The sequence below is a fragment of the Eschrichtius robustus genome, chromosome 13, assembly GCF_028021215.1.
Source record: "Eschrichtius robustus isolate mEscRob2 chromosome 13, mEscRob2.pri, whole genome shotgun sequence".
NCBI classification, from domain to species: Eukaryota; Metazoa; Chordata; class Mammalia; order Artiodactyla; family Eschrichtiidae; genus Eschrichtius; species Eschrichtius robustus.
The window spans coordinates 7679492-7704051 of record NC_090836.1 but is presented as its reverse complement, the minus strand read 5'-3'; the positions used below and the strand labels follow the sequence as shown (position 1 = coordinate 7704051).

The 24560-nt window shown below is 41.8% G+C and overlaps 1 long non-coding RNA gene and 1 pseudogene across 2 annotated transcripts in view; one reads left to right on the top strand and one right to left on the bottom strand.

The window, feature by feature from the left end:
• Positions 1–24560, bottom strand: part of LOC137774916 (uncharacterized) — a 156041-nt gene that overhangs the window by 88270 nt on the left and 43211 nt on the right. For both annotated transcript variants that reach the window (XR_011075946.1, XR_011075947.1), the window contains one exon: positions 19082–19174. This is a non-coding gene — a long non-coding RNA (uncharacterized lncRNA). The remainder of the gene's footprint in view (positions 1–19081; positions 19175–24560) is intronic.
• LOC137775125 (negative elongation factor D pseudogene) lies at positions 1157–2890 on the top strand (annotated as a pseudogene).

Genomic DNA, 24560 nt, shown 5'->3' with positions numbered 1-24560 from the left:
ATTTTTAAATGTTGGCTGTAATTCAAGATTTTGCTTGAAAAAGAACATTTTACAATATAAACAAACTATGTGTTTGCTGCCTTCTGCCCACAATGGCCAATTTGCAGCCTCTCACTTAGTGATCTCACGCATTTCCTGGCTTCAGTGGTCTTCAAAGGGCAGTAGATTCATCCCGTCCAGGATCTTCTCCACTAAATCACTGTCTTCAGGGCACACTGCTCTGTCTCCCTGGATGGAGCCAGAAACCTGGTGGTCAGTGGTCTCACCCCCTCCCTCCCCACCAGCCCCCAACCTTCAATGGACCCTCAGTACCTCTCGGTGCCGCTCACTCCTCCACCCCTCCCCCCCCTACAGCCCACATCCACTACCAGCCTAACTAATACCTGTCTTCCTACTGCCCCCTTGTCCTCAGTGGCTCCCTTCTCAGCCATTCTCCCTCGGCAGCCACAATCTCTTTCAAAGAAAATCATTTTATGTTAATTCTCCGCTTAAAATATTAGAAAAACTTACCTTTGTTCTTAGCTCAAAAACCAAAACCTTTCACTGTACCTAGAGACAATTGCTTGGCCCATGTATAAGTGTTCAAATTATAGTTAAATGAATAAATATGTAGCAGGAAAAAAATTAATAAAATCAAGAAGAAGAAACTTCTAACTTGAATGGAAGATTCAATGAATGAAGAGGCATAGCAATAGTATATAAAAATACAAGGCATTTGATCTTAGACACTAATTTTGAGTCAAGATTTGTTTCAGAATTATTGCTTTTGATCTCTTGAGTGCCAAAGGTTAAAGGGACATGTGATTAGATTTTGAGAGAGAGAATGTATTAGTTGTCTGGAGAAAGTATAGTTTTTCCTAATTTTTAAAAAGAGTAATAATTTTATCTGAGTATACATTCAGCATGTGATCATTATAGAGAAGCGTCTCAATTGGCCAATGAAATCACCTCTGGGACATAAGACTCAAATTACATCAATAGTAGCCAGTAGAACTGTCCTCCTATTATCTACTCAGGAAAATGCATATTCCTATCAAGAAAGATCCGTTTTAAGTACTAAAGCTTTGAAAAGAAGGGGGAGTAGATCATAATCCTGTTTCTCTTCCTAAACAGGCAGCCAGGGTAGAGGACGGCGAGGGTCCTGACGGGCGTCAGCATGGACCTGGACCAGGACGACTTCGGGAGCGCGGCAGAGTGGGGCGACCAGCAGGAGGAGGGGTATGCACAGGGAGAAGAGGACGCCCAGGTCCAGCAAGAATGCCTGCAGAAATTTTCTACCAGGGATTATATCATGGAACCCTCCATCTTTAACACTCTGATGAAGTATTTTCAGGCAGGAGGGTCTCCGGAGGAGGTGATCCGGCTCTTATCAGACAACTACACAGCTGTGGCCCAGACCGTCAACCTGCTGGCCCAGTGGCTCATTCAGACAGGGGTTGAACCAGTGCAGGTTCAGCAAACTGTGGAAAATCACTTGAAGACTTTATTGATGCAACAGTTCGACCCCCGCAAAGCAGATTCTATCTTTACTGAAGAAGGAGAGACCCCCGCTTGGCTTGAACAAATGATTGCACATCCCACGTGGAGAGATCTTGTTTACCAACTGACTGAAGCGCACCCAGACTGTTTGATGCTGAACTTCACGGTCAAGCTGATTTCCGATGCAGGATACCACGGGGAGATCACCGGCGTGGCGGCAGCCTGCCAGCAGTTGGAAGTGTTTTCTAGAGTTCTCTGTACCTCTCTGGCTACGCTTTTGGATGGAGAAGACAACCTTGCTGAAAATCTCCCTCAGTTTGCTAAGATGGTGTGCCACGGGGAGCACACGTACCTGGTGGCCCAGGTCCTGATGTCCGTGCTGGCCCAGGAAGGGCAGGGGGGCTGGGCCGTGCGCAGGATTGCACAGGAGGTGCAGCGCTTCGCCCAGGAGAGGGGCCGCGATGCCAGTCGGATCTCTCTTGCACTGGGCACAGCTGCCTCCTACCCTCAGCTGTGTCAGGCCCTTGGGGCGATGTTGTCCAAGGGGGCCCTGAATCCGGCCGACATCACTGTCCTCTTCAACCTGTTTACCAGCGTGGACCCACCCCCTGTTGAACTCATCCGGGTGCCGGCCTTCCTGGGCCTCTTCATGGACTCACTCTTTAAACCAGGGGCCAGGATCAACCCGGACCACAAGCACAAGTACATCCATATCTTGGCATATGCGGTGAGCGTGGTGGAGACCTGGAAGAAGGACAGGCGTGTGAGCATCAATCAAGACGAGCTGAAGTCAACGGCCAAAGCTGTTGAAACTGTTCACAGTTTGTGTTGCGCTGAGAACAAAGGGGCTTCTGAACTCGTGGCTGAGCTGAGCGCCCTCTATAAGTGTATCAGGTTTCCAGTGGTGGCAATGGGTGTGCTGAAGTGGGTGGATTGGAGCGTATCAGAGCCGAAGTACTTCCAGCTGCAGACCCGCTGCACCCCCGTGCACCTGGCGCTGCTGGACCAGATCAGCACCTGCCACCAGCTTCTGCACCCCCAGGTCCTGCAGCTGCTGGTGAAGCTCTTGGAGACGCAGCACTCCCAGCTGGACGCGATGGAGCAGCTCGAGTTGAAGAAGACTCTCCTGGACAGAATGGTGCACCTGCTGAGCCAAGGCTACGTACTCCCTGTGGTCACTTACATCCGCACGTGTCTGGAGAAGGGGGACACCGACATTTCCCTCATTCGCTACTTTGTGACCGAGGTGCTGGATGTGATCGCACCTCCCTACACCTCTGACTTTGTGCAGCTTTTCCTCCCCATCCTGGAAAACGACAGCATCGCTGGCACCATTAAAACGGAAGGTGAACAGCACCCTGTGACGGAGTTTATAGCTCACTGCCAGTCTAACTTCATGCTGGTGGGCTGATTCAGAGCACCCTCCAGAGCTGGAGCAGAACATTCCAGGAGACCCGTTGCGGAAAAACCCTTTCCAGAAGCTATTGATGAAGAGGCCCCGTCAGCATCCTGGCAATGGGCTCTGGAGGGAGGAGGTGGAGATCTTTCGTAAAAAGGAAAATGTTAGCAGTGCAAGTGGAGAACTGCTATTATGAACAGTCCCCTTTCCTTGTAAATCCAGGGCTACCCCTAAATCCTGTTTTCGGTATTCATTTCCCCCAATATTGGAACTAGGTTCCCATTATCCTTTGTGATGTAGCCGACTGGCAGCCCCAGGGTGGTGGAAATTCAGAAAATGGGGCACTTAGATGAACTATTTTCAAAGTTGACTTAAGTTTTCTCACAAGACCTGAACAGTCAGTTCGTATTGCTGTGAATGCTTTAATTTTCCAAGAACAGATAAAAGCCTTTCTGTGTGTGGAACATGTAGATCCCAGTGTTAGGTTGTTCTCGTAAATTAGACACTCGTCCTCAAAATAAAAAAATAAATAGCTAAAAATTTAAAAGGCATATGACTTTCTAAGTTTTTATGAAATAACTGCCGTCACCCCAGATTCAAGAGGCAGGATTAAGCGTAAGTCCATCACCAGCATAAGGAATTTTTCTACGTGCATAACTGAGCACACACCACTGAACCCACAAATGCACCCACACAGGCAAGTCTAAGTGTGAGACAGGCTGGGACCTGGGACCCTTTGCTGCAGGGCTTGCACCTGGACACACCTCTCCTCTAGCAACAAAATACAAAGAAACTATAAGGGGCGAAAAATCACTGCATGCGTGCATCATTGGGGCAAATTATGGACAACAAGATATAAAAAGACCGAAACCCCAACTGCCACTTCTGAAGAGCTGGGAGCAAAAACAGTGTCCGGAGCAAAAGCGGGGTACTGCGCATGCCTCCTGCACACACCACCACCAAAGGGGCGGGCATACCCCTAAACCACCCCTCTGGCCTGACCCCTGGACACTCCTCTACCTTCACCCCATAGAAGGAACCATCTTGCCCCCTCGGGGGGCAAGTCAGTGAGCAAGGGAAACTGTTACTTGTTCTCACTCCCTCCTGCTGCAGCAGGGGCCCCCATAAAGCCTTGCCTGAATTTCTTGTTCAGGCCTGTTATCAATTTCTATTGATTTAGGAAACCAAGAACCCCTGTCGGTAACAAGGGCAGGTGAACAAAGACTTTCAAGGAAATATTTACTGTCTCTATTGTGAATTATCAGGAGACAATTATATTACTCTATTGATATTTGGAGAGATCGAAATTATGGGAAACAATGCTACACTGAAATTAGAGTCATTGCAACCAATCCAGTGCTGAATAGTGATCATCGAAGTTTTAGTAATAAACATATTCTTGGTACTTTATATTATTTATTTATTTATTTTGCTGTAAGCATGTTACTTGGAAACTTTTATTATAAATAATACTTATTATACTTGGAAATTCAATAACTTTAATGTCCTTTTTTTCAAATCAGAGACTTTCCAGAAAATAGAAAATTCAGTCATTTACTTATAAGAGCTTTTGAATGTGTTTCTATAACAATAAACTATATTTTCAGGACTTTTCTTAGGTAAAACCGTCTGGTGCTGAGAAGTTTATCTCTGAAATTCAAGCAGAGCATCTGGGAGAGAAGACCTAGAGAAAGACAACCATGGACCTATGTCAACAAGGGCTGGAAGCTGGTGACGACGTCACAAAATCAGAAAGTTGGAGTCAGGGTGAATTAAGTAGAAATCAAATAATAAGCAAATTCATTGCCTCTTATCTTAGACTCTATTCTTACACCTATAACCAAATCACAGAAACTCATTACTAATTCACTCTTAATTTTTAGGCCACACGGGCGCATCTAGTTCACAGAATAACTGGATTCCCCTGAACCACCATGCAAATCAATCTTCGGAGGATGGCATCAAAGACCTGAGCTTGGAAGAAATCATGAATTCAATACTACAGATTTTAGCCCAAGATGCACAATATATGGACCATCTGCAACATCTTCAGGGCACAAAGAGACATGAAAAAGCCTTCTTAAACAACTCAGATGCTTCTCAGTCTGCAGGTATTCCATGGAATTATTAACATGATACTTTTCACTAATGTATTTAAACATGCACTGCTATTGCATGAGGGTCAAAGATCATGGAAATATACAGCATAAAATGCAAAAGTCACACCTCCCCTTCATCAGACATTTTATTTCATTCCCCTTTTGTAACCACAGTCACATTGTATGAGTATCATTCAAACTCTCCTTCCATACCTGCACAATCATTTAAGTACATAATTTTTACATACATGAGATTATAATTTTAAAAACTCGAAATCTGTATAGAATTCTTAAAGTAGGTATAAAATACTTAGGCAATCTTCCAGTGATGAACAATAGTTTAAAAAAAGTAACATTGGGGCTTCCCTGGTGGCGCAGTGGTTGAGAATCCGCCTGCCAGTGCAGGGGACACGGGTTCGAGCCCTGGTCTGGGAAGATCCCACATGCCGCGGAGCAGCTGGGCCCGTGAGCCACAACTACTGAGCCTGCGCGTCTGGAGCCTGTGCTCCTCAACAAGAGAGGCCGCGACGGTGAGAGGCCCGCGCACCGCGATGAAGAGTGGCCCCGACTCGCCGCAACTGGAGAAAGCCCTCACACAGAAACGAAGACCCAACACAGCCAAAAATAATAAATTTTAAAAAAAAAAGTAACATTAACTGTAATGTTACAATAAACATATTTTTCCATACAACTTTGACATCGGTGTGATTTTCACAATTCATATGCATGAACCATCTTACACCTATAGTTTCTGAACTTTCTGAAATGTGCTGACCTTCACCCACTATGGCTAAGATCAGACCTTGTTATCTGGTGTATTTCACACCAGAAATCTCAAACTCCAAATCCCTTTCCTTAACTTTTTGCTCTTCATCCAGCTGTTTCATACTGTCCTTCCGCAGCTTCAATGCACCTTACAGAGAACTTGTGATTTGAGGCCTCAACTTTCTCCTACCTAGGAGCATCCTGCCGGCCTCATTCGGCTCCTTAATGTCTGGATCATGCGGTTAATAACCTGAATTACCATCTTAACCGCAGTTGTCTTGCCCTTTTGCCTTCCACACACGTGACAAAGTCTCAGTCCTTCAGGAGTCTCAAAATGCCCCTGTCACAAGGCAGTTGAATGTCTGTTGGTAAAAATCAGCTTAAAATGGACTTCCCTGGTGGCTCAGTGGTTAAGAAACCGCCTGCCAATTCAGGGGACACGGGTTCGAGCCCTGGTCCGGGAAGATCCCACATGCCATGGAGCAACTAAGCCTGTGCACCACAACTACTGAGGCTGCGCTCTAGAGCCAGTGAGCCACAACGGCTGAGCCCGTGTGCCACAACTACTGAAGCTCACGTGCCTAGAGCCCGTGCTCCCAGCAAGAGAAGCCACCACAATGAGAGGCCCGCGCACCGCAACGAAGGGTGGCCCCCTCTTGCCGCAACCGGAGAAAAGCCCGCGTGCAGCAACGAAGACCCAACGCAGCCAAAAAAAAAAAAAATCAGCTTAAAAAATCACAGACAATGCGCCACAACTACTGAAGCCCGCGTGCCTAGAACCCGTGCTCCACAACAAGAGAAGCCACTGCAATGAGAAGCCCGTGCACCGCAACGAAGAGTAGCCCCCGCCCGTCACAACTAGAGAAAACCTGCGCACAGCAACGAAAACCCAACGCAGCCATAAATTAATTAATTAATTAATTAAATTAAAAAAATTTTTTTTTAAATCACAGACAATACAGAGAAAATAGGGCTTTCTGGTTGTCTGTATTGATGCCTCAGGAATGGGAGAGAGTCAAATGAGGTCAGGGTTTCTATTGTACATATAAATTGGTAATTTGGAAAAGTACCTTTGCAGTTTATATGAAAGGCTCTATCAAGGTTATGAATACATTATTCTTCCATCCCTTGGTTTTTATCCCATCTTACATCCTTTTATCAACTTATGCCTTCAATTCAGGCTTCACCAAGGCATTTCTACTCATTCTTTCCTCTCAGTCTACAAATATATTCAAGTCTCTCTGGTCCTAAGAACAAAAACTCCTTGCCTTGCCTTGCCTGCTACCCTAACTCCTTGTATTCTCATATGACCTTCTTTTCCTTTTCACCTTTTTGTTCTTTAAATATATAAGTAAGACACTCCTTGTGGGGGGAAAAACACGAAGGTAGAGAAAACTCACCTGTGTGCATGTCATCCAGCTATAATCCCATTAAAGTTTGGTTGCATTTCCTTCTAGGCTACTTTTGGTGCATATTTCAAACAACTTACATTCATATTCTACGTATAATTTGTTTCTTTTCTTTCAAATAAACTACAAATGCGGGACATTTTCAAATCATATAGTGCTTAAGACATTTCTATGGCTGCATAATATATCACCTATAAATGCATATTTTTAACCTTTGTTTAAACCTCTAGATGGGAATTACTGAGTTCAAGAATAAATTGTTTAAAATTATTTTTCATGTAGCATTATAGAAAGGGTTTAAAAATTTGTCCTCTAGTAATATATGAAATCAGTTTTTTGTTTACTCGGTTATAATTTTAAAAATCATTGACAATAACAGCCAAACTTCTTAAAAGATCTTCCACCAAATGTTTCCAACAATTAGGCAATAGGTACTTGTCTGGTTGCATCAAAATCACCTGAGAGGGAATCCCTGGCAGTCCAGTGGTTAGGATTCTGCGTGTTCACTGCTGAGGGCCCGGGTACAATCCCTGGTGGGGGAACTAAGATCCCTGCAAGCCATGGGGTGTGGCCAAAAAAAAAAATCACCCCAACTGAGCATGACGTGCAACAAGGTTGGGGAGCACAAGTTGACATTTCCAATCCCTCCTTTCTCTTATCCCATTTACTCCAATCCACTGAAGACGGATGTTGACAGCACTTCTGTTCTGAAATTGCGGTGGCACAGACACTCATTGACTTTCACATTGTCAAATCCAATGGACTCCTCCGTCCTTAACTTTTCAGCTCACTGCCTCTAGTATTCCCACTCCAACAATTCTCCAATCCTCCTCTCACCTTCCATTCCCCATGACACAAGTTTATATTCCATGCTCTCCTAACAGGACAATCATTTCTTTCCTTAGAGCTCCTTTTCATACTCACCTTGCAAAGCCACCACTCTCTAAATCCTCCATTCATTTCATATTGCACCTGAGCAGGTGAAAAGCACAGCCACACTGGCTGGTCTCATTTCAAATTTATGATCATAACGCTCAAGTGAACTCTCACTACTACACTACAAACCTGCTATATTTCCCCAATCCATTCATTGTTCCATTCTCCTAGACACTCTCACCCTTTTTTTCTATCCTCCAACCACCAGCATCTCTTCCCTTTCTTCAGTCGTGGCTAATGACCCTTTTAAAATCCTTTATAGAATAGAAGCAAAGAGAGGAAAAACTCTTCATTCTCCCAGCACCGATTATACCAACCTACCCACGTGTGTACCTGAATATCCTGACTGCCTAAAGCATCCCCCCTCCGTTCCAGCTACTGCACATTTCTTGGCTTCACAGACCTCACATGACTTGATTTCTCAGCATCATTTGGAAAAACTGATCATTGCTTCTTTATTGATATATTTTTTTCACTTACTTCTAGGAACCACTCTCTCCTAATTTGTTTCTTACTTCATTGCCCACACCTTGGTCTTCCTTAATCCTCCTCCTTCTTTTCTCCAAGTCTATGGCTGGCACAACTCAGGCTCCTCCCTGGCTCTCTCTCTCTCTCTCTCTCTGTTTTTTTTTTTTGGCCGTGTGGCATGGCATGCAAGATCTTAGTTCCCCGACCTGCGCCTCCTGCAGTGGAAGCGTGGAGTCTTAACCGCTGGACCACCAGGGAAGTCCCTGGCTCTCTTAACATGCACTCACACCTATGATTTTGGCTCTAAATACTACACATGAAAAGGAGGGAGTAAAACTATCCTTATTTTCAGATGATTGTTTACTGGAAGACCAAAAGAATCACCAGAAAAACTACTACAAAAAACTTTAAAATTCAGTAAGTAAAAAGGATAAAATTATTATTCAATTTATTATTCCCTATATACAAAAAACTAGTTTGGTAAAACATTAAAAGCTTTCACTTTTAGACCGAGAATAATTCATAGCTCCCCATTATTCCCACTTCTAGTTAACACTGTACTGGAGATCTTAGCAAGTACAATAATACAAGAAAAATAAATACAAGGTATAAGAATTCAGAAAGGAAGAAATAATATTGTTCTTATTAAGTTATGAGCACTTCTTATTTAAGGATCTTCGACCTCTGTCGTACATGTTGCAAATCCTTTTTCCAGTCTATTATTTATCTTCTGACTTTTACCATACAAAAATTCTGAATTCTTCTGTAGTCAAATCTTTCAATCTTTTCCTTTATAGATTCTGAGTTTCTGTTTTGAAAGAAAAAGTTACTTCTACCTGTTTCAAGTGTTTTTTAAGAATACTTTTATTGTTCTACAGATTGTATGTTGAATATAAACCCATCCAGAATTTAGTGTCTCATTGAGATTTTTTTTTTCAGATGATTTTCCAAGTATGTTAGTACCATTTTGGAAATAAATCATTTTTCCACTTTGGATTGTCTAGTAGAAAGTAGATAAATCAAAATTAAAACACATTAATAGGAACTTCCCTGGAGGTCCAGCAGTCAAGGCTCTGCGCTTCCACTGCAGGGGGCACGGGTTCAATCCCTGGTTCGGGAACTAAGATCCCGCATGCTGCTTGGTACGGCCAAGATAAAAGAAGTAAACAAATATATTAAAAAAATAAGATCTTGGCATTTACGGTGTGCACTCTATTTTTCCCTACGGTTTTTTAAAATTGAGGTATAAGTAACATACAACATTATATTAGTTTCAAGTGTACAACATAATGATTCAATATTTGTATATATTGCAAAATAATCACCATAATAAGTCTAGTTAACGTCCATCACCATACATTTCCCTGATGATTAGTGATGTTGAGCATCTTTTCATGTACATGTTGACCGTTTGTTCTTCTTTGGAAAAAATTTCTATTCAGAACCTCTGCCATTTTTTAATTGGATTGTTTGCTATTTTGCTATTGAGATGTATGAGTTCTTTATATTTTTTTGGATAATAACCCCTTATCAGTTACATGATTTGCAAATATTTTCTCCTGTTTAGTAGGTTGCCTTTTCATCTTGTTGATGATTTTCTTTGCTGTGCTGAAGCTTTTTAGTTTGATATAGTTCCATTTGTTTACTTTTGCTTTTGTTGCCTTTGCTTTTGGTGTCAAATCCCAAAAGTCATCTCCATGACTGATGTCAAGGAGATTACTGCCCATGTTTTCTTCTAGGAGTTTTATTGTTTCAGGTCTTAAGAGTCAAGTCTTTAATACATTTTGGGTTAATTTTCGTGTATAGTATAAGATGGTGGTCCAGTTTCATTCTTCTGCATGTAGCTATCCAGTTTTCCTAACACCATTTATTGAAGAGACTGTCCTTTCCCCCACTGTATATTCTTGACTCCTTTGTCAAAAATTAATCGGCATAAATTAATTAATATATGCATGGGTATATTTCTGGGTTGTCTATTCAGTTCCACTAATCTGTTTTTATGCCAATACCATACTGATTTGATTATTTCTACAATTTGACCTTCACTTCTACTTAATGGTTTTCTGCATCCTGGTATTGTTATATTTTTCTATAGAATATGCACCTTGCAGATACCTCAAATCCCATGTAAAAAAAAAATGGTTGATAAATCTCTCTCCCTGAATATACATATTTCATTATTACTCTACTTCCTACAACATAAAATTTAATCTTTTTTTCTGTTGTAACCTGCAGCCTGAAAAGGTGGAAATTTGCCTATTTAGGGGGCTGAGGACATTGGAGAAACAAATGGAGACTTCGGGCATGAGATGTGGGAGATATTTCAAAAGATAAAATTTGAGTCCCAGAAGTAAAAAGGAAGTTGTACGGTAGGTGAAAACATCTGGAAAAAAATGTTAGTGTGGTGAGTGAGGTGGGCTAGGGACAGATCTTGAAGTTTCTTTTATGGCCTGTTAAAGTGTTTAAATTTAATCTGTAAGTAATGGGTGGCAGACATTAAAAAGTTTAAGTAGGAGAGTGATATGCTTAGATAGACATTTCAGATCTATTACTCTAATATCCATATAGAGGATGAATTTGAGATAAAAGTGGAAGACAGGAGATAAACTTGAAGGCTCTTAAGTAGTCCAGTAATAACATGATTAGGGCCCCCCTAAAAAAACAGAAGTCAGTAGCAGGATGATGATAATAATAATAATGAGACGAAGGGTAGAAGAATATGCCACTCCAAAATAAGGCTTGTGGAGTTCAGGACATGTCACCCCAAAATATGCTGCTTTGGCACATTGGTTTTAAGCTGAAGGCACTTGAAAAGCAACAAATTCAGGGAGAGACTTTCTCTGAACTTCCCTTTTCTCCCTAAAGACAGATCCTCCAAAAGGAACCCAATTGTCATAAATCCCCTCCCCAGGAATTTCAACAACTAGGGAAGTTTTTTTTTTTTTTTTGGTGGTGCAGCGAGGCATGCAGGATCCCTGACCAGGGATGGAACCCGAACCCCCTGCAGTGGAAGTGCGGAGTCTTAACCACTGGACCGCCAGGGAAGTCCCAAGATGGACTCATCACAGGAGAGAGACTAGAAGTTGACACCACACCCTGACAAACTTTATCACAAACTGTCATAGCTCCCATCTGTTCTTCTAAGGGCCCATTCATCTTTCCTAAAAATCTCTTCCCATAAGAGGTCTACATCCCCCTTCTCCTTTACCTATTTTTTTAAAAATTAATTTATTTGGCTGCACCGGGTCTTAGTTGTGGCACTCTAGATCTTCATTGCTGCGTGCTGATCTTCACTGCTGTGTGCAGGATCTTCGCTGCGGCATGTGAACTCTTAGTTGCGGCATCTGGGATCTAGTTCCTTGACCAGGGATCGAACCCGGGCCCCCTGCATTGGGAGCTCGGAGTCTTAACCACTGGACCACCAGGGAAGTCCCTCTGTTACCTATTAAAATGGTATTTAATCCTGGATTTTAAAGCCACCTCTTTAAGTTACTCACTTTTCCTAGGTATCTCCCCAGGTATCCATGGGGTATACATGTTCATAAATTTGTTTGCTTTTCTCTTGTTAATCTGTCTTTTATTACAAGAGTCTCAGCTAAGAAATCAGAAAGGTAGAGGGAACATCATTTCCCCTTTCCCACAATAGTAAATAACAGCTAACATTTATTGAGTGCTTCCTATATGCCTGGCATTCTTCTACCGCCTTACATGCTTTATGTCTTATTATTCTTACAAGAACCCTATGAGGTAGCTACTACAGCTATTAACATTTTACAGATACAGAAACTGAGGCCCTACATCAACTAGTAGGATTTGAACAGTCTTCTAGTCAGAAACTTCTGATTGAACTCAAAATGTTGTGGGTAAAAAAATAACCTGAGATTCTTGTTATATGTACGAACTTCTAGTCACCACCTCCTCTTTTTCCAAAATTCTAATTTACAGAGTTTGGAATTGGGCTATGGCATCTAAAATCTAATTTTTAAAACAGCTTTATTGAGATATAATCCACGGACATATAATTTACCAATTTAAAGTGTACAATTCAATGATTTGGGATATATTATATCATTACTTTTTTTGGAATTTACATTTTTTACAGGCATCCTAGTTAATTCTATGTAAGTGCCCAAAGAGCAATATTTTGAGAAAAATTATCTTAACCACTGTGCTCAGTGCCTCTTAAAAAAAGTACATGTGGGGAATTCCCTGGTAGTCCAGTGGTTAGGACTCTGCGCTCCACTGCAGAGGGCATGGGTTTGATCCCTGGTCAGGAAACTAAGATACCACATGCCACAAGGTTCAGCCAAAAAAAAAAAAAGTTCATGTGAACAAGCCCAGCACAGTACCTACCCAGTAAACTTTAGACACTCAATACACATCGAATATGAATGTGCAGGCTGCAAACAACCATAAAAAGGAATGCAAACACCGAACTTCTACTTCATGTAAGACATTATGGTGAAAGATTAAAATTTGATATTTCATGCTAAAATTGGAATCTAGTATCCAATTTCTTTTGGATGATGAGATGACAGCATTTTATAGCAGAAAAATATTTTCTTCATAGTAGGGCTTGCTTTTATGTAGTGTAATCTTAAAATTCTTTCAATTTGCAATATTATGTAGTTCATGGCCCCTCTTCATCAAAATCTGTATTAAAAATATTTTTATTCATTTAGCATTTATTAAAATATTTACTGAGCATCTTCCTAGATAAGTGGCATGATGCTAGGTGCTAGATGAGTAAAGTAGACAAAAATCTTATTATCATGGCTTTCTCATGATTGAAGAGTCTACGGGGGGACTTCCCTGGTGGTCTAGTGGGTAAGAGTCCCCGCTCCCAATGCAGGGTGCCCTTGCTCGATCCCTGGTCGGGGAACTAGATCCCGCATGCCATAACTAAGAGTCTGCATGCTGCAACTAAAAGATCCCGCGTGCCGCAACTAAGACCCGAGCAGCCTAAATAATTTTTTTAAAGGGTTTATGGGGAGTACTTAATGTTAATCATTTGTACAGTTTTTTTTTTTTTTTCCTTTTTGGCCATGCTCTGTGGCATGGCTCTCAGCAAAGAAATCACTGGACCACCAGGGATTTCCTGTCCAGTTTCTTAATTTTCAACTTATCCTAGGCAATTATTATTTATCCCTACACTTTGGTCATAATCAGATGCCACAATTATATTAGCAACCTATGTTAGAAGGTAAGTGGTCATCACAGAAAATTAAGCCATAAAAATGATATACTAACTGCTTTTTGAGTCTTCATTTTCCTGTGAAGAATCACATATGTAAAAATATTAGGTAAGATGAAATGCTTTTCTCTTGTTAATCTGTTTTATGTCGACTTAATTCTTGGACCCAGTCAGAGACCACAGGGTAGAGGTAAAGTTTTCCCTTCCCTATAGCTGTTTTATAGATAATGGAACTAGAAATCAGGTTAAATGAACTTGCCCAAGATCCAAATAGCTGGAGTAATGGTAGATCTGGAATTCAAACCCAGGTCTGACTAACCTCAAAACTAAAATCTGCCTTTCCAACTTCCCCAAAACCATACCGCACTACCTATGATCTGTAGAAGTGAGTATGGAAGAATGCGATTAATCTGAATTTTGCAATAGGAAAACAGAATCCTAAAAATGCTAGCTATCTACCGTGACCATAGAATCTTCATCTTTTTTAGTTATAACCTTTGACGTTTTGGAGAACACCCACCATCCTTAAGATAAAGATCTTAAGGAAAAATAATAATGCCTTTAAAAGCAGTGAGTATGAAACAAATTATGTGTTCAAGGAGTAGGCAATAAATACAAGTAGAGAAAAAAATGCAAGTAGAGAAAAAGTGTAGAAAAAAGAAATAGAATCTAGAATAGATGAGGACATGGGTGACATGGGAGTCCTTAAAACAAAACAGACCAACTGTCACAGCCAAGAGGAGCCTTGGGAGGAATAATGACTAAATGTAATGTGGTATCCTGGACGGGATTCTGGAAGAGAAAAGGAAAATAGAGCTGAGCCCTCCTGCCCCGAGGCAGCCGGCAGCCGGAAAACGGAACCTAGACGCGGGCGCCCCTGCTTCCGGCCGGCGCGCCGGTGCAGCACCAGCGGCGCAGGGCTCTGCAGGGCTCGGGAAAGCCTGCGACTGGGAGCCACCCCCGGCTGGCTGCCGCGGCTTGAAGAGGCGTTTTCTCCTCGATGGCGACCACTCGTGGGCTCCCGAGGACGCCTGGATGGGCACCCACCCTAAATACTTAAAAATGATGGAATTAGATATAGGCGATGCCATCCAAGCGTATAGCATTCTTTGTTTACCAGGACCCCATGGAGAGTAAACACTGGCATAAAGTAAACGGTGTGGAATTACCCGACCGCCAGCTCAATCTGACTTGTCGGTACTGAGACAGGAGGTTACAGACTGTGGTGCCTACACCCATCAGTGCTACGCTCAACCATTACAGATTCTTTCTCTTAGAAGATGGCATCTGTACTTACGATGCTTAATTTATTCATAAAAGGTGGAATTTGAGACCCATCTGACTGCTTTGCTTCATCTTTTACCTGGAAGATAGTCAGGGTTGACTTAGCTGCTCCCATTCCCTAAGTTTTCTTGCTGAAAAATAAAACTTTTCCAGATAGAAGTGGGGGTTTTTTGTTTGTTTGTTTGTCAAAAATATAGGGTAGTTGCTCTAGAATGTTCTCATCTAGAGACAGTTTAATTACAGTTGTATACAAATTTATGCCTAGGATACGTTCAGAGGGGTGGAAGACACGTTTCTTCTATCAACCCACACTCATAGCTTTCTCTTTGTTCATTGCTGCCACTGCTACGTCACTGTTGAACCTGTTTCGCTTACTCAACCCTCCCAGTGCCTTTTGGCCCTTCAGCTAGCCTGGAATGGCATTACATACACACTCTGACACCTGGAGGGTTTACTTCAGCTGCTTTTTCATCTCCAGGAGAAAGTAAAGCTTTTCTTTCAATTGGTTTTCATTCCAATTACTGTTATATCCCTCTTTAGTTGACTTTAAGTCAAAACTAAAAATATGCTCTTCCAGAGTGTAAACTTACATGTCTAGATTAATAGGGACCAAAGAAGTTCTACCTACCAGAGCACTCGGCCTTCCTTTCCATGCTTATTACCACCACCCTTATTATATTGTAGGTAGGATATTACAAGAGAGATAATGAAGGACAGTATAAGCCTTGAAAACATCTTTATTAAGTAGACCCAGTGATGCAACTTTTGTCAATTCCTCGCAAGTAAGTAAGTTGTCTAAAGTATAAAAAAATTACATGCACAAAGATGTTCCAAGTGGCATTGCTTGGAAGAGCCTGAATTACAAGCCACTTAAAAGTTTAGGGCAGGTTTCAGCAAATTTTTTCTGTAAAGGGCCAGAAAGTAAATATTTTAGCCTTTGCAGGCTATATAGTCTCTGTCACAACTTTTTTTTTTAAAATAAATTTATTTATTTTATTTATTTATTGTTGGTTGCGCTGGGTCTTCGTTGCTGCACGTGGGCTTTCTCTAGTTGCGGAGAGTGGGGTCTGCTCTTCATTGTGGTGCGCGGGCTTCTCATTGCAGTAGCTTCTCTTGTTGCGGAGCACACCTCTAGGCCCACAGGCTTCGGTAGTTGTGGCTCATGGGCTCAGTAGTTGTGGTGCACGGGCTTCGTTGCTCCGCAGCATGTGGGATCCTCCCGGACCAGGGCTCGAACCCATGTCCCCTGCACTGGCAGGCGGATTCTTTTTTTTTTTTTAGAAATTTTTTCTTTTTAAAAACATTTATTTATTTATTTATGGCTGCACTGGGTCTTCGTTGCTGCACGTGGGCTTTCTCTAGTTGTGGAGCAGGGGCTACTCTTCCTTGCGGTGCACGGGATTCTCATTGCGGTGGCTTCTCTTGCTTCAGAGCACTGGCTCTAGGTGTGCGGCCTCAGTAGTCATGGCTCACGGGCTCTAAAGCGCAGGCTCAGTAGTTGTGGCGCACGGGCTTCGTCGCTCCACGGCATGTGGGATCCTCCCGGACCAGGGCTCAAACCCGTGTCCCCTGCATTGGCAGGCGGATTCTTAACCACTGCACCACCAGGGAAGCCCTCACAACTTAATTCTGCTGTTGTTGCACAAAAATAACCACAGTAAATATGTAAACAAATGGGCATAGCTGTGTTCTGATGAAACTTTAGTTACAAATGGGCACTGGTGGGAGGACCCAAACTGGGTGCTGGAGGAAGGCTCTCCATCTTTTTAAGCTTTAACCTTTGACATTTCAGAGAACACCCGCCATCCTTAAGATAAAGATCTTAAGGAAAAATAATAATGCTTTTAAAAGTGAGTATGAAACAAATTATGTGTTCCGGGAGTAGGCAATAAATACAAGTAGAGAAAAAAAATACAAGTAGAAAAAAAGTGTAGGAAAAAGGGAAATAGAATCTAGAATAGATGAGGACATGGGTAAAATGGGAGTCCTTAAAACAAAATAGACCAACTGTCACAGCCAAGAGGAGTCTTGGGAGGCATAATGACTAAACGTAATGTGTTATCCTGGACGGGATTCTGGAAGAGGAAAGGAAAAGAGTTGAGCCCTCCTGCCCCGAGGCAGCCGGCAGTCGGAAAGCGGAACCTAGACGCGGGCGCCCCTGCTTCCGGCCGGCGCGCGGGTGCAGCACCAGCCACGCCCCAGAGATTGGGAGCCCGCCCCACCCGGGAGCCCGCCCCACCCCGGCTCCGGGGCTTTGGAGGCGGTGTTTTCAGCTTGGTGGCGTCCGCTCGTCGGCTCTCCGGATGGGTACCCACCCTAAGTACTTAAAACTGATGGAATTAGATATAGGAGATGCCACCCAAGTGTATAGCATTCTTTGTTTACCAGGACCTCGTGAAGAGTAACACCGGCATAAAGTAGTTTGCCAACCCCTGGTCTAAGGAAATAGTCCATAAGCAGAAATATACAGCCAATGAATGGTACATTATGTACTCATTAAAACTTAGTAATAACTATAATGAAAGACATAAGAAAATGCTATATTAAGTTTAAAAAGCAAGATACAGGAATGTACGAATGGGTATGATCATGGCTGTAAATAACACACCAAGCATATAATAAAAAGATAAAATAAATTACTAACTATGGCAGGACAGTAAATGAATGACTTTGTCTTTCTTCAATAGTTCAGTTTTTTTTTTAATTTACATTACTTTTACAATAAAGTGTTTTAAAATAAAAAAGAAAGATAAGGGAATTGCCTGGTGGTGGTCCAGTGGTTAGGACTCTATGCTCTCACTGCCAAGGGCCCCGGTTCCATCCCTGGTGGGGGAACTAAGATCCTGTATGCCACAAAGCACTGCCCAAAAAAAAGATAAAAACTTAGAAAATATGAAGAAAGTATGGGCTTTTGTTAATGGCGGTGTATCAATATTGGTTCATTAGTAGTGACAACTGTACCATACTAATCTAAGATTTAATAATAGAGGAAATTAGGTATGGAGTATATGAGAACTTCATGTACTGGCTTCTTAATTTTTCTGTAAATCTTCTTCTAAAATAGCTTATTTTTTAAATTACCCCCAAATGAATAAAATATACCTAGAATATTATTTTATTTTTTTACTCAATATATGTTTGCTAATATCGTTCAAATAATATCAAAGGTGAGTGAGTTTTTAATGTATTTTTTTAAAGATCAAGAAATATTTATATAGGCCAAATGAGAAGAACTTTGTGAATAATGAATGCCAAATTCAACAAACCAAATATGTCAACTGCCACTTTCAACACCTAGGTGTTAACTTTGAGTTTATTCATAGGTAACATACAAAACAGCTGAATCAGTCAGGATTCTACCAGTAGGTTATACATATACATGTATTGCGTTGGCCAAAAAGTTTGTTCGAGTTTCTGTAATATCTTACAGAAAAGTCCGAACGAACTTTTTGGCCAACCTAATATATAGATATCTATTCCAAGGAATTGGCTATGTGGCTCTGTGGATCCAATAAACCCAAAATCCAGAGGGTAGTCCAGCTGGCTAGAAGCTCTCAGGTAGAAGCTGAAGCTGCAGTCCACAGGTGGAATTTCTTCTTCAGGAAAACCTCTATTTTGCTTAAGCCTTTTCAACTGATTGGATGAAGCCCACCCACATTAGTAAGGATAATGTTCTTTTACATAAAGTCAGCTAGTGGTAGATGTTAACTGCATCTACAAAATACTTTCACAGCAACACGCAGAGCAATGTTTAATTGAATAACTGGGTACTATTTTAACTAGCCAAGTTGACACACAAAATTAAGCGTCATAGCTCATCCCTTGTCAACACGGCACCCATACACATCTCCTTAAACCATATTTAACCTCCAAGTAAAGAAAATAGCAAAGTCATATTTCTACCTAACGTAACACAACTATCCTGTGTACAACCAAAAACGTGCCCTTTCCCAGTAAGAAAATACAAAGTGTGGGTGATGTTTACTCTTCTCCTTGATACACTGTATCTTAAATACCATGATGTATAGTTAATTATTATCAGACTTGCCTGGCTGTCCAGTGGTTAAGACTCCGCGCTTCCACTGCAGGGGCACGGGTTCAATCCCGGGTCGGGGGACGTTCCGCATGCTTCGCGGTGTGGCTAAAAAATAAAATAAAATAATTATTATCAATACCTCTATGTTAGATGATACGGGGATCAGAGCAGGATGCAAACAAAAATATTTGCTACACACACACACATTTGTAACTGTTATGGACTGAATTATGTTCTCCTCAACCTCTCACATTGTAGCCCTAACTCACAATGTGACTATGTGTGCAGATAGGTTTTTTTTGTTTTTTTTTTTCTTTTTTTTGCCGCACCGTGCAGCATACAGGATCTTAGTTCCCTGACCAGTGATGGAACCCATGCCCCCTGAAGTAGAAGCTCAGAATCTTAAACACTGGACCACCAGGGAAGTCCCCAGATAGGTCTTTTAAGGAAGTAAATAAGGTTAAATGAGATCATAAGGTAGGGCGCGAATCTAATAGGACTAATGTCCTTGTAAGAGGAAGAGATACCATGAGTGCACACACACAGAGGAAAGGACATGTGAGGGCACACCAAGAAGGCAGCCATCTACACGCCCGAAGAGAGTTCTCACCAGAAGCCAACCTCACCAGTACCTTGATCTTGGACTTCCAGCCTCCAGAACTGTGAGAAAATGAATCTTTGTTGTCTAAGTGACCGAATCTATGGTATTCTGTTATGACAGCCCGAGCAGATTAATACAGTAACCAAAAAGGGAAGAAATACTCATGACAATTACAGTCTGTTTCTGCAGCTGGTCACATGGTCACATGGTCATAAGAAGTAGGAATAAATACTACTTTCTTCCACTACGCATTCCATATTTCCTTTGCATGCCAAAAGTAGTATACAGGGGGCTTCCCTGGTGGCACAGTGGTTAAGAATCCACCTGCCAATGCAGGGGACACGGGGTCGAGCCCTGGTCCAGGAAGATCCCACATGCCGCAGAGCAACTAAGCCCGTGTGCCACACCTACTGAGCCTGCGCTCTAGAGCCCGCAAGCCACAACTACTGAGCCCGCGTGCCACAACTACTGAAGCCCGCGCGCCTGGAGCCCGTGCTCCGCAACAAGAGAAGCCACCGCAATGAGAAGCCCGTGCACCACAACGAAAAGTAGCCCCCGCTCGCCACAACTAGAGAAAGTCCGCTTGCGGCAACAAAGACCCAATGCAGCCAAAAATAAATGAAAAAAAAAAAAAAAGTAGTATACAGAGATCTAATGCATACTATAGTGAATATAGACAACAATATTGTATTATAATCATCAAACTTGCTAAAAGACTAGAACATATTCCCTTTGCCCTCAGCAAGCACTTCAGCTCTAGTGATTCTCTGCCTAACGGAATGACTCAAACCTTCATTCCTGGAGAAGAGTCTGGGCCAGTAATAGTCCTGTTTAGCTTGGGCTGTTGTAGTTTTCTATTGACTTTAACCACAGGGCATGACTTCTAGATCAGCAGAGCATAAGGTCTTGGTGGCTGGAAGCAAAAATTTTGCCAGTGTATCAATACGATAAGAGTAGGTAATGCCACTCCCATTTCTAACCCCTGGATTCCTGGACTTGTAAATCCTGGCTATGGGAGAAACATTACCATGTATTGGATGCCGATTTAGAGCACATACAGCCCTCCTGGAGAACGACGTTGCCCCAGGCCTGAAAGGTACTGCCACCTAGCTGGCACTATAACTAAGTATTCTAAAAGCCCCCCCTTTTTTTTGGCCGCACCGCGTGGCATGTGGGATCTTAGTTCCCCAACCAGGGATCGAACCCGTGCCCCCTGCCGTAGAAGAGCAAAGTCTTGACCACTGGACCACCAGGGAAGTCCCGAGGCTGTTACCCCTACAGTAGTAATATCAAGCCAACTACTTTAGGATGATGGGAAACATTGTGAGTTCAGTCAATTCCATAAGCCTGGGCTCACTGCAGCACTTCATTTGCAATGAAGTGAGCTCCTCAGACAGAAGCAATGCTGTGTAGATACCATTATGGTGCATAACGCATTCTGTTAAGTCCACAGATGATAGTTTTGGCAGAATCATTGCATACAAGGAAGGTAAATCCATATCCAGAGTAAGTGTCTATTCCAATAAGAACAAAGTGCTGTCTCTTCCAAAACAGAAGTGGTCCAATGTAATCAACCTGCCACCAGGTAGATGGCTGACCACCCACCCCGGGGAATGGTGCCATACTGGGGACAAAGTATTGGTCTTTGCTGCTGGCAGATGGGGCACACAGCAGTGGCTATAGCCAAGTCGGTCTTGGTGAATGGCAGTCCCTGTTGCTAAGCCCATCCATAACCTCCATCCCTGACATCAGCCTAGTCCCCACTACACCCTGTTGTCTCCTGGACTCCCTATCTCCCCTCCAATCCAAGAGACATTTGCCAAATACCTTTGTTATTGAAATGTTTATTTTGCCATTACATAAAAATTAAGGGGAAAGTGAGTTATTTTTAACACTCAAATCTCTGTCAAGTTCTCGCTATCAAGTTTTTTCTCATACCCTGTCTGCTTGGTCCCTAAGATGTCTGAGTTTACAACCCTGTTCTACCTGTTCACTCTGGTTGATTTCACAGCTTCAATTACCAGTGGAACACTATGAACACACTAACCTCTATGAGATGAGACCCCTCTCAAGAGTTTCATCCCTTATCCTAACGACATCTAGATGTATTTCGGGTACATCAGTCTAAATATACCTGGAGAACAGAATAATGCCATTTGCAGCGACATGGATGGACTTAGAGGTTGTCATACTGAGTGAAGTCAGACAGAGAAAGACAAATACCATATGATATCACTTATAGGTGGAATCTAAAAAAAAAAAAAAAAAAGGTACAAATGAACTTATTTACAAAACAGAAATAGAGTCACAGATATAGAAAGCAAACTTATGGTTATAGGGTGTGGGGAGAGGGATAAATTGGGAGATTGGGATTGACACATACACACTACTATATATAAAATAGATAACTAATAAGGACCTACTGTATAGCACCAGGAACTCTACTCAGTACTCTGTAATGGCCATTCTGGGAAAAGAATCTAAAAAAGAGTGGACATATGTATATGTATAACTGATTCACTTTGCTGTACACCTGAAACTAACACATTATAAATCAACTACACTCCAATAAAAATTCATTATAAATAAATAAATTTGTGTAATATATTCCTTAAAAAAATAAACATATCTAAAATTTAATTACTTCTCTGCTTGTAATTCAAAATTGAATGACTGGGGACTTCCCTGGTGGCACAGTGGTTAAGAATCCACCTGCCAGTGCAGGGGACACAGGTTCGAGCCCTGGTCTGGGAAGACCCCACATGCCGCAGAGCAACTAAGCCTGTGTGCCACAACTACTGAGTCTGCGCTCTAGAGCCCGCGAGCCACAACTACTGAGCCTGTGTGCTGCAACTGATGAAGCCCGTGCACCTAGAGCCCGTGCTCCACAACAAGAGAAACCACAGCAATAAGAAGCCTGCGCACCGCATCAAAGAGTAGCCCCCGCTCGCCGCAACTAGGGAAAACCCACGCGCAGCAATGAAGACCCAACGCAGCCAAAAATAAATAAATAATAAATAAATAAATAAATTTATTAAAAAAATAAAAGAATAATATCCAAACTCTTTAACATGACATGGGCTTGTATAATCTCACTCTTATCTCTATACTAATTGTAGCATCACCTCTGTCCATACTTGCACCAAACTCTGCATAGTCCCCAGCAGATGTCAGGCTTTTTCATGCTTGCTGCCTTTTCTCTTACTCCCTGCTCACCTACCAAGCTTGAATTCAAGTACCATTTTTATGATATTCTGAACTCTTTTCCCTCCAGGAGACGTCCCTCCTTTGTACTCCTGTCTGTCTCACACGTATTTATACCACAGTTCCAGTAACACTTTAACGCAGTAACACTTTAATCCAGTTTAATCCAGTAACACTTTAATACACTCATTTGTCTGCATGGCTTCTTCGTATTACACTATAAAAACTTTGGTACTGGGAAGCATGCATAATCTATTTCTTTCTTCCAGCATCTGACACTTCAGAGATGCTTCATAAGTATTTGTTGAGTGAATGAATTCATGGATTTCCCAAAATATAGCATACATAGAGAAAATAATAATAGCTAACATTTACTGAGCACTTACAACATGCCATGTACCTGTCGGGAAACTTCCCCCTCTAACCATCTTGAGTTCTCGTGGCTGGACTAAAAATTCTTTTTATTTTAGAAAAAGAAAGAAATCTTAATAGTGAGCATGGAGGCCTCAAAGAAATAGGACCTAAGAAGTGGCCAAAGCAAGCAGGTTTTATACTTTTTTAAACAAAGAAACAATAGATTTGTGAAGAATTGACAGGACCAAGAAACTCAGACTTTGGGAGCTAAATTAGTGAAAAATCTAAACAGAGTTTGGAATTGGGGTAGTAAATTAAAGAAGTAACAACGTTGGGGGTGGTGGTGGTGTGATGAATTGGGAGATTGGGATTGACATATATACACTAATATGTATAATATGGATAACTAATAAGAACCTGCTGTATAAAAAAATTAATTAAATTAAATTAAAAAATAAAAAAAAAAAAAAAGTAACAAGGTTTGCTTACACCGGCTTCTTGGTCAGAATTCCGTATTTCTGAGGATGACGGTGGACTTCTACCTGCATTTGTGGGGAGTGCACCTTTCACATGAGAGATTTATTTCTTGCTTTCAGGGAGACAGAGGGGAGGGTCAGAGTGTCCTTCTTGCATTGATCGTGTCTTAAGTAACTTTAATTCAAAATAATCAATATGCCATTGAGGCACATTTTGGGGCAGCCCACCCTGGGCCCCAACATGCCTGATGAGTTGGTATGTATTATGTCATTTATTTTTTATGTACATGAAAGAAACTGAGGCATAGAAATGTGAAACTACTGGTTACATAACCAGTAGGTGGAAAGGGGATTCAAATTCAGGCTGTGTGAGTCCATGTCTGAAACACAAAAGAATCTGACAAAGGTCTAAGGAACTTGGATTTGGAGATTCCTGGGCCTCTAACAAAAATGCAAGCTGGCCCACTGGGGTGCAGGAAATGCCTTCTCTCTTCATCTGGGTGGTTGTTACTTGAGTTCTATGAGTCAGTAAAAATTCATTATGCTGTACAACTTGAGATTTGGTCACTTCACTGTACATTATTTCTCAATCGGAATTTAAAAAAGAATGTTACCATATGATATCATTTATATGTGGCATCTAAAAAAAATGACACAAATGAACTCATTTACAAAACAGAAACAGACCCACAGACAGAAAACAAACTTATGGTTACCAAACAGGACAGCAGGGGCGTGGGAAGATAAATTAAGAGTTTGGGATTAACATATACACACTACTATATACAAAATAGATAAACTACAAGGACCTACTGTATAGCATAGGGAACTATACTCAATATCTTGTAATAACCTA